Source organism: Gossypium arboreum, chromosome 12, assembly GCF_025698485.1.
Source record: "Gossypium arboreum isolate Shixiya-1 chromosome 12, ASM2569848v2, whole genome shotgun sequence".
In the NCBI taxonomy this organism is placed as follows: Eukaryota; Viridiplantae; Streptophyta; class Magnoliopsida; order Malvales; family Malvaceae; genus Gossypium; species Gossypium arboreum.
Window position 1 is genome coordinate 87,934,160 of NC_069081.1, and position 9,381 is coordinate 87,943,540.

The window sequence follows — 9,381 nt, forward strand, 5'->3', positions numbered from 1 at the left end:
ATATAAAAATACATAAAAGAATTAATATATATAAAATACAATATAAGGTGAATAATTGTTAACAAAATATATATATAATAAAAAATATGATATTTAATAATAATTTTACAATAGTATTTGATTATACAATATACATATTAACAAAATATTTATAAAAGGGTAATAATTATATATAAGATATATTGGTTTAAAAGTATGTGAGAGAACTTATAAAGTAACACATAATATAAAAATATATAAAATAATACATAATAAATAATTTAAAATGAATACAATATGAGTTTTAAAAAATAATTTAATTTACAAATTTTAAAATTATAAATAATATAATGAATAATATAAACATAAATAATATAATAGATAATATATGATATACATAACAAAAAGCAGTAAGTAATATAGAATAAAAATAAAAATATAATAAACGTTATATAATAAAATATAGTTTAAATATATAGGAAATAAGAAATATAATAGATATAATATAAAATAATAAAAGTATATATGTAAAAACAATATATATAAATAGTTAATAAATATATAATACAAGTAAAAATAGAATAATTATAAAAAATAATGATGTAAAATAATAATAATTTGCGGAAAAAAATAGATAATAAATAATATTAATATATATAATAAAATAATTTTTCAATATATAATATAAAAATAGGGTAAAAAACAAAAGCAAATTACAATATATGAAATATTTAAATATAAAATAAAATGAAAATAAATCTATTGGGCTAAATTTAAAATTCAAAGAAAATTCTTGTAATTCAAAAGAAATAGAAATGAATTTAGGTCCTAATTAAAATGAGCGCAAAACAAAAGGGACTCATTGGGAAAATTTCCCTATTCCCAAAACGACTGCGTTTTAAACTGAGACTTAAAGCAGCTACTTTAGGGATTAAATCACAATTGAGACAAAATATTAGGGTTAAATCATAAATAAAATAAAACTTAATTGTAAACACAAAAAGGGTGGAAGGATCAATTAGGTAATTAACCCAATCCTAAAAAACGCACGGATCCTCCCCGGGTAATTGGGTCAACGCGCGGATCCTGGGGTTATGAAACGATGTCGCTTCGTTAAGGCTATATAAGCCAACTTCTCAGCCTTAAACTCATTTGAAACCCGATTTTTTAATAAAAAAAAAACCTAAAATTTTCTCTGAAAGAGAGAGAGAAAGGAGAGAAGCTCCGGGCTCTGGCCTCTGTAGGCCTCGCCCTGGTCGTAGGCTTCACGCGCCGCCCTAAGGACCACCGCGCACGGTGTCTAGGGTTTGAAAAACCATTCCCTTCCTTCGCCAATCGTCAGGTAGCCTCCCTTTTCTTTTATTTTCTTATATTATTTCTCAAATCAATGTATACAGGTCAGAAAACAAATAGATGAAAAAGAAAAGAATAAAAAAATGATTTGATTACCGTAAGAAACGAAAAAAAAACTGTTTTTTTATTTCTTCTGCTCTAAATGGATACAACTGCTAGTAAAATCTTTTTTCTGTATTTTTGTTTTTCTTTTTCTTTTCATTTACAAATTTTGCGAAAGGCTTTATAGCCTCAGACTACTGCCTATTTTGGAAAGAAATCAGAAGATTTCTTTCCATTTCCTGCTCTAGTATATCTGCTGCCTTTTTCTTTGATTTCTTTCCTTATCTTGCAAATACCCCGAAGATCTCGGTGATGGAAGGTTGCTAGCGTTGATGGAGGCCTGAAGTCTAGTGGTGACAGAGATGAGAAATTACAGCGTGCTTGGTGGCGACGATCGGGCTGTTGAATCTGTGAGATGAAAGGTCACATCGTTTGGAGTGCCCAAAACTTCTAGAAACTCCTTGCGGCGCTGTGTTCTCAGGAAACCCTAGGGTTTCCTTGTCTGTTTTTACTGTTTTGGGCCTTTGGGGCCACTTTAGTCTAGGGTCTGTTATTTAGGCTTAGGTGTAACCTGGTTTGGTTTAATTTGGGCTACGAGTGTATTTTGGGCTGCTGGGGTTTAATTCTTTTGGACTCTGTATATGGAATTTTAAAATAGATAAATACTTATTTATTTAACCCTTTTTATTCTATCTTCGGCCCGGTCAAATTTGGGCTAATACAAACTTTTTATTTATTTTTCACATAAAAATCTTATAATATAATTATTTAATTAATAAATACCTTTTATAAATAATAAATATCTATTAATACTTAAATACAAGCATTACATAAGTCATCAGACACACCGTTCATGATCATCGTTGTTACATTAAATCTCTTCATAAAGTCACAAAGGGAGTTATTCTCACGCTGTCGGATGGCCATAAGATATGATGGGGACTACAAATGTAACATCATCGAAAAACCCTTGGTCGTAGTAGTATAATTTTGAATAATTATGAGTTGAATTTTTAGAATAAATAAATATGATTTATATGCGTTAGTAGAGAATGTAGTAGAAGACTGTAAAAATTTAAAATACTTATGTATTGAGAGATATTAATTGAGATATAGAATAAATTATAAGGTTTTACAAAGTGTTGGGGTCAAAGTGAGTAATTAAAAGTAAAAATGATTAAATTGAATTAATGGTGAAATATGTGAGGACATAGAGAGCTATTTTACCAAGAGTTAGTGAATAAAGATGATAGATAGATTTTATTTTACATTATTATGACATTATATTATATTAATTTATTATTATTATTATTATTATTATTATTATTATTATTATTATTATTATTATTATTATTATTTTAAGTAAAAGATGGATAAAGTTCTTTATCATTCTTTTCTCTCTTACATTATCATCATTTTTGGGAGAAGAGAACTGTATTTTCTCTTCAATTTTATCCTCCATCACCTTTAGTCCATTTCAATCTAAAAATCACCAAATCTCCATTAAAAACCTTGGCTAAATCAAGTTACCCACAACATAGTAAGCTTTGATTTTTTAATAAAAGTGGTGGGTTCATGCGTGAAGAGAGAAAATTTAGATGAAGTGAGAAACTAAGGTTTTAAGTTAACATTTTCATTATTTAGTACTTAGTAACATGTTTATTACAATTATTTATGGAAATGTTGTGAGATAAGTATCTTGGTTTCTTATGTTTTATGATATTGATACAGAATAAAAAGAAAGCCAAGGAATAAGAAGGAAGAGGTGTAGACAAAGGAAAACAAGTGGACAAAGTTTCAAGAAAGTATAGTTGGTTAAAATTTGAAAGTACTTTAGACTTATTTCCTACTTAATTAAGTTTTCATTTATATGTTATTACTTGTAACTTAATAAGCATGTGAATAATCCATTGAAATGGTAAACAAATGTGATTAATGTTGATGTGAATTTATGTGAAGAAAAAAGAACTAAATTGTAAGTGTTGAAAAATTATGTATGAATATGAAAGTATGAAACTCGATTGTGCTTGTGATGAATATTGAATTTGTAATAATTTTAAAGCACTTGTAGAAAAGTATTGAACTTGAGGGATATAGATGGCATGCCATTAGGAATACATTAGTGCACTAGTGAAATTTAGCACCCGGTGCTCCTAAACTTAGCACTTTAGTGCTTTTGTTTTAGCGTGCTCATGTATTTATGACTTCAGTTCATTGACCCTTTTGGTTCACTCGAGTCTATAATTGGCGGAATTGAGAGATACATGAAAAATGTATGAATGACGAAAGTATGGTAAGTGGAATTGTGTAGATTAACCTTATTTTTATTGTGTATATTATCCATGGCTAATTATTGAGGTCATTATAAAAATATTTATTCATTCACTTGCTAAAATAGTACTTACTAAGCTTTCACAATCATAACACGTGTTTTTAACACGTAGGAAAAGATTGAGAGAAGTCTCATTTGAAGTGGCCAACCTCATCCTCATTACATCACCAAAGAAGTTTGTGAACTTAGATTTTTAGTTATATAGTGGCATGTATAGAGGGTTAGAATCATATAAATTTTTGTTGTAAATTAGTTCTGTTGTTGTAAAACTATGTTATGCATTTTTAATCTTATTTTGTACTTTGGAATGATCTCCCTTATATGGATATACTTATGAGTTAAATGATGTTTTTGAATGTTATATGATACAGAATGTTTGAAGGTTGTTTATATTTAGTTTTAGGTGTTTTAGGTAATATGTCTCCAATGTCGCAAAATTCAATCTTTAGTGTTGTGACATCCGAAGCCAATGTCACGACATCTGAGTTTAGTGTTACAATATTGAGCATACTACTTTTAGTATTGCGACACCCATTTTGCAGTGTCACGACATAGATCTTATTTACCTTGTTTTGATTCGAATAAGCCCCGAACGACACCTATTTGTAACCAAACTTTAAAGTAATCTTAGAAATGACTTCAATAAGTCCAAATGAGTATATTTATGTAAATTTGAAGTCTTGAAATTGATGCTCAAATTAAGTTACCTTTTGAGTCCAAATGTGATATCTCTTGCTCGGGACGTATCGATTCATTCCAGGTAAGAGGTGTTATAACAGAGGGGTCTTGTTAGCCAAAAATATGTTCATGAATAATAGGCTAACTAATCGAAACTATGGATGAGCACTGGTGAGAGCGAAAAATACCATTTTTAGGCAATGTTGGAGAGAGTCATAGAGAAGGCTTTGCTTTTAACTTCATCATAGGCCCCAAGTGTGTTCATATGTTTGTTGTAGTGGACAAAATGGTCCTTCAAGTCATCTATTCCACTGTAAGATAACTTAGGGAATTTAAAGGTGGCCAAAGGTTATGAACCAAAACTGACGGGGTCAAAGGTTCATTGGCATAAATCTATAAAGCTTTATAAGACTTAGAACCCTTGACCTTTTGCAGCAACTTCAACTTGAAAGCTACTATCTGTTTTTCAATAGAGGTTACTTTGCTGCGGACTTGACCACGCCCCGGCGTGCATGTATCGAGGCTGAAAATCAATACAAAATAGTCAATAATAGGGTGGTATACTACAAGTGTGACAGGTCAAGTTGTAATATTTTTAATGTTACAATAGAACACTCAAGCATTCAAAGGATCAAAGCCAAGAGAGTTCAAGGACAAAGTGATTCCTATACAATAAGCATGCAAATGGAAAGTCTCGCTAACTATTAGCTAAGTATCATATTACGACAATTCATAGTCAAGGGTAATTTATACTAATCGGTTACCCAACACTATGTAGAACCAAATTATAAAACAAGAAAAATTACACAATTAATTAACTTCCATGTTGTTAATTAGTCTTTGGATTAGGGATCTAAGAGGCTTAAACTTTTAATTAGCTCAATTTCACCTTTCAGTCACCATTTTACCAAATTAGAAGATTTAGTCCATTTTATCTCTCAATCTCACTAAACTAACTCGGACTAAACTAATCGATGTTCAAAAAGATCTCTCAATCTCACCTATCTATATATTCCTTTAAAGGCATCAATTATAAGTTTTGAAGTTTATTCAATTTAGTCTAGTTTTTAGAATTTAATCATTGAACCAAAAACCAACCAAACAACCATCAACCAACCACCATAAATTTAGCTACTCCCATCATTCCAATACAAATAAAAACCCAATAAGCATTCAAACCATACATTAGATTAAGCACAAAAGTAAGGTTTAAAAAAATCTTAGTGATTTCTTGATGGTTGTCTGGAGAAGATGAAGATGGCAACAAATGTGGGTGAAAAATAACTCTAAAGTTCAGATTTTCATCTAAGAAAATGAAATGGAGCTGAGCTGAGCTATATTAATGGCTACGGATTAAACTGAAAATACAAGTAGATTTGGAGTGCTAAAGTGCAAATAAAACCAAGCTACAGTAAAAGCTAACTAACTAACATCAAAACCAAAAAAAAGCTTAAACTAAACCCTAAAAAAAAATCTTAAACTAAACCTTAGAAGACAACTAGAAAGCTAAAAAGATGAAAGGAAAAGTAAAAAGTAAACAACCACTTTAGTTCTCAGCCAAAAGTGGCTTTTAACATCTAATTACAACCAAAAATTTTAGACCAAAATTTCCTTAGACATTGTATTTTGATTGGTGTTGGTGTTGGACAAAAACTACCCCTGCAGTCAATTTTCTTCTCGTCAGGCAGCGATATCACAATACCTAAAATAGTATTGAAATTGGGAGTCTTGGGGGTCACAGTGTCATGATACCTATCCTTGGTATTGCGATATCATTGGAGTTTGCCTCAATCTTCTTCACTTCAACAATGTTAGGGTTATCACGACTTTCATGGCCTCAATGTCACTATACGCCCCTCTAAATGATAATTTCTTCGAGTTCGGGCCATTATCGACTTCCTACACCAACTCAATCATATATTTAGGTCCCTATGGCGCCATCTGGCCAATTTGGATCTCAAAAGGACATAAAACTAACAAAAGCCATTTATTAACAACAAAAACTAAAAATCGACAAAAGTAAAAAAAAAAAAGACACCTAAATTGCATGAGAATAAGCTCCTCAAGTGTAATAGAGAGCCTAATTTGATGTATCAAATTACAGCATGTCAGTACTCCTTAGTCTGAATGGATAACTGGTCGAACATCTTCCATAATCTAATTAGTATTACTATCCTTTTGATTTCTATAGACAACTAATTGAGTAAAATCTTCTAGTGGATAGGATCAAACAAGCTGGTCTCATTGGCAGTGTTTTTAGCTGCACACAACTCTGCTATCATTTAATCGTTGTAGGCATTCTACAGGCCCAACAAGCATTGACACTCTTGCTATTCCTAAAATAGGTGTTGTTGGGCCAAGAGTTGGTTTTCCATAAGACACATCTTCTCTTGCATCTCATTGACTTGCTGTTGAGAGGCATATATTTGTTTTTGCTAGGATGTCTAATTTGGGCGTACAATAGACACAGTGTGGTGAGATTGGAAAGTATCTAGACTGGAAATATATTAGCTCAAGACTTGGTCTCTAAGATCTCGAAGAGAAGTTCCATGCAAGATTTGAGTGTCTAGGGCAATCAGTGGCACAACTGCGGCAATAGCAAAATCAATTAAATGAGTGGAGAAAGGGATGTTGAGGGAAGCCATGAGCTAAGGAAAAACCTTAAGAGGAGTAACAACTGGGTGGGTCATCATCTAAGTGCTAGGAGAAAGAGTTTGGTTTGAAGGGAGCTCAGTGTTGGCAAGGCCTTTGTCGTTCCCTTAAAAGGAATTGGTAGAGTTGGTGGAGTTGGTGGGGTTAGAGGAGTTGAGAGTAGCATCTTTTCAGGTCTAAGACATTGTTCAGTCCATGCTTACTGACCGTGCCCTAGCATGCATACACCGTCTGAGAATCAACATAAAAAAATTATAATATGGTGGTATACTGTAAATGTGATAGGTCGAATTGTAATATTTTTTTAATGTTACAACGGACACTCGAGTTTTCCAATGATCAAATCCAAGGGAGTTCGAGGACAAAGTGATTCCTAAGCGACAAGCATGTAAATAAGAAGTCTAGCTAACTACTCGTTAAGTACCATATTACGGTAATTCGTAACCAATGGTAAATTACACAAATCAACTACCTAACACTAAGAATGACCAAATTGTAAAACAAGAAAAATTACACATTTAACAATTCAAGAAACACAAGTGGTCGGCTGGCTTCCATATTATTGATTAGTCTTTGGATTAGGGATCTAAAAGGCTTAAATTTCTACTTGGCTCATTTTTACCTCTCAACCACCATTTTACAAAATTAGACAAGTTAGTCCCATTTATCTCTCGGCCTCACCAAACTAACTCGGGATAAAGAAATTGGTACTCAATAGGATCTCCTTTAGGTCTCACCTATCTATATGTTCCCTTAGAGGCATCAATTCTAATTTTTGAAATTTGTTCAATTTAGTCCATGTACCAAAAACAAACCAAGCAACATTTCAATCAACAAACCACCATAAACTTAGTTACTAGCATCATTTCTATACAAAAAAAAAAACCCAATAAACATTCAAATCATACATTAAAATAAGCATAAAAAAAGGTTAAAGAAATCTTAAAATTTTCTTGATTGTTGCTTGAAGAAGATGAATGAGGCAACAATGGTGGTTAAAAACAAACTAAAGTTCAATTTTTTATCGAAGAAAAGAAAATGGAGTTGAGTTATATTAATGACTAAGGATTAAACTGAAAATACAAAGAGAGTTGAAGTACTAAAATGCAAATAAAACCAAGTTATAGTGAAAACTAACAAACTAACGTTAAAACCAGAAAAAACTTAAAACTAAACCTTATAAAGGAATAATAAGCTAAATAGAAAGCTAAAAAGATAATAATACAGTAAAAGTGAACAGCCTCCTAGTTCCTCATCCAAAAGTGGCTTTTAACATCTTATTACAATCCAAAATTTTTTACCAAATTACTCCTGGACGTTGTATTTTGATTGGTGTTGGTGTTGGAAAAAAACTACCCTTGTAGTAAATTTTCTCCCCATCAAGTAGTGGTATTGTGACACCCAGGCTTCGGTGTCGCGATACCCAAGACAATATCGAACTAGGGGGTATTTAGGGCTCTATGTCACAATATCCATCCTTGATGTCGCGATATCACTAAAGTTGGTCTCAATTTTCTTCACTTCAGCACTTTCAACGGTATCACGACTTTCATGGCCTTAATATCGTGATACCCACTTTGAATGAAGATTTCAAGCTCCGGCCATTATCGACTTCCTACACCAACTCAGTCACATCGTTAGGTCCCCCATGGCGCCCTTTGGCTAATTTGGGTCTCAAAAGGGCATAAGACTAACAAAAATCATTTATTAGTAACAAAAGCTAAAATTTGAAAATTAAAGAAAATACACCTAAATTGCTTGAGAATAAGCTCATCTAGTGTAATGGAAAACCTAATTTGATGTATCAAATTACAGTAGATCGTTCACCGCACCAATTGTTGATATTAAATACAAAAAGAGAGGAGGTAACGAGGAGTTAGTAGTAGTTCTGTGGAAGTCAATTCACCTAATGAGGCGAAGAGTGGAAAAGAAACAATAAGATAGGCTGACTGAGAGAGAAGAGGATTTGCTCAAAGTATATTTAGGGTTGAAAAGTTTATCCCTTCTTCATCGTTGAAGTGGTATTTATAGGAGAGGTCCTCTTGTCTTCTAGCGTGACATGGCAAGTTATTATAAGGAAAGCTGTCATAATGCATAACGTGAAAGACGTGCACTATAAGACTCATTACATTATGCACTTAATTAGTACGAGATTGTTATGTCCAAATGAGCCCATTGTTGCATTGAGAACGTGTTCACACTTGAAGAGTGTTCATACATAAAAGCGGGTGCGTTAAAAGTGAGTGCTCATCTCATTATCTAAGAGCAGTTGGGCTTGTCAAGAATGCTTATCTAGCGAATGGCCTTGAAAACGAAAAGGTGTCGCTCCTCTGGTCAAAATGGAT

The 9,381-nt window shown here is 32.2% G+C and overlaps 1 long non-coding RNA gene across 1 annotated transcript; it reads left to right on the plus strand.

The window, feature by feature from the left end:
- The first annotated feature begins 1,139 nt into the window (after nucleotides 1-1,139).
- On the plus strand, nucleotides 1,140-2,052 carry LOC128285176 (uncharacterized). The gene is made up of 2 exons (XR_008275616.1): nucleotides 1,140-1,321; nucleotides 1,678-2,052. It is a non-coding gene; the product is annotated as an uncharacterized LOC128285176 (long non-coding RNA).
- Nucleotides 2,053-9,381: the final 7,329 nt, after the last annotated feature.